The sequence below is a fragment of the Mus musculus genome, chromosome 5 (genome assembly GCF_000001635.26).
Source record: "Mus musculus strain C57BL/6J chromosome 5, GRCm38.p6 C57BL/6J".
Taxonomy (NCBI): Eukaryota; Metazoa; Chordata; class Mammalia; order Rodentia; family Muridae; genus Mus; species Mus musculus.
The window spans coordinates 77,669,484-77,671,090 of record NC_000071.6 but is presented as its reverse complement, the minus strand read 5'-3'; the positions used below and the strand labels follow the sequence as shown (position 1 = coordinate 77,671,090).

Here is a 1,607-nt window from a genome sequence, read left to right as displayed (position 1 = left end):
AGAACTCAAGACTCTCAAATCTCTGCTTGCCGTATTCCACACAAGATCACACAACTCTGCCAGCAAGGATGACTTACTTCTGAAAGTATTGACACCAAACTTTCCCCACTTAGCATTTCAGGGAGATGAGAAGTGGGAAATTAAAGGGTCAAATTCTCTTCTGGATGAAATACTTATGACAATGGTATTCTTTGCTTAAATACTCTCATTTTTATATCATTTCAGAAGAAATCCTTCTATATCAAGAGGATTCCCAATTGCTGAGATAATGATGCCAACTCCTCACTGAAAAGCACTAGCTATTTCTATTCTTTTTATGGCTGTGGAAGGGAGAAGAGAGCTTTTTTAAAAACATGACATGAAAAGCTTCTAAAGGGTAATAGTTGATTCAGAATAGATGCAGACAAGCCGCAGAAACTGCGATGAAACTGCGAACAGATAAAGCACACACAAAAGTCTTTTCATGGAAAAAATCTTTCCAAGAGAGAGATCGCAACAAAATTAAAGTGGGAAAGGAAAATGTGTCAATTCTGGTTCAGTCATCCTCCCATTCTATGACATTTGTAGACTGATACCTCGCCACTCCTCATAGGACAACTAAAGGAACAGGGGGCGGGGGTGGGGGGGAAGGACTCAGATGGAACCTTTTTGGGCTCATTGAGAGGTGTTAACCTCCCCAGTCTTCTATCTTGCTTCTCAGAGTTAGTGAGAATTTTCAGAAGCCTGGCAGGTAGCCCTCCAGTTTTTCCACTGTAGGTGATATTGGGTCCCCCTTGAAGCCTTGTGTCATGTAATGCATAGCTTTCACAGTGGCTTCTCAGTATGAGCCAATGCTCTACCTGTTCTGTGTCACACACACCTTGAGTTAAAGTCACAGAGCAAGAGGACGCACCATCCTTAACAGCGATGGGGAGTTTCTAACCACACCTGTGGAAGGGTATAGAACTAAGTCCTCTAATCTACAGAACTTCTTTTGTTGCCATCTGAAGCCACATTCTCCTGAGAATAACAATCACACTTTTCTAATACTCAAGTCCACCCATTCTCAGTAGAAAATTCCCAGCTTCTACTTTGGAGGGAATAATATCAATAATATGCAGAGTCTACTTTCTCCCGGCTTCCCTGTCACACACATGAGACACACAGCCATGAAAACCTTGCCTGCATCCACAACACTACTGTAGCTATGGCTCAGTGCTTTGGTGAACATTTGGTGAACAGGAAGCAATGATCATCTGTTACTTCCTGTCCCTAGAAGCATTGTGGGTATGGTTGCTCCGTCACATGTGCATGAGGAGGTGGCAGAGACGAGAGAGAAGCTCTGTGTTCTGACCTATGAATATCTGAACAATTAGTAGACTAGCATTCCCTTAAAACAACAAGCCTGGAATGACTACCAGTTGGCACCAAATGGGCACAAATGGCTCCTAGGACCTGGAGCAAGCAGGAGGAGGGAGACTAGAAAAACCGAGCCTGGGACTGAGCCTGAGACAGATAACCTTTGCATAGGGCCTCTTGGGCAGGCCAGGTAAGGAGCAAGCCCATGATGACCACCAGACCAGGGCCATGGGGCTTGGACAGGGAGCTACCCTGAGATGACCACCAGT

General features: G+C 44.6%; 1 pseudogene; it reads left to right on the top strand.

The window, feature by feature from the left end:
* Positions 1-1,244: 1,244 nt before the first annotated feature.
* On the top strand, positions 1,245-1,367 carry Gm22011 (annotated as a pseudogene).
* The last annotated feature ends 240 nt before the right edge of the window (positions 1,368-1,607 follow it).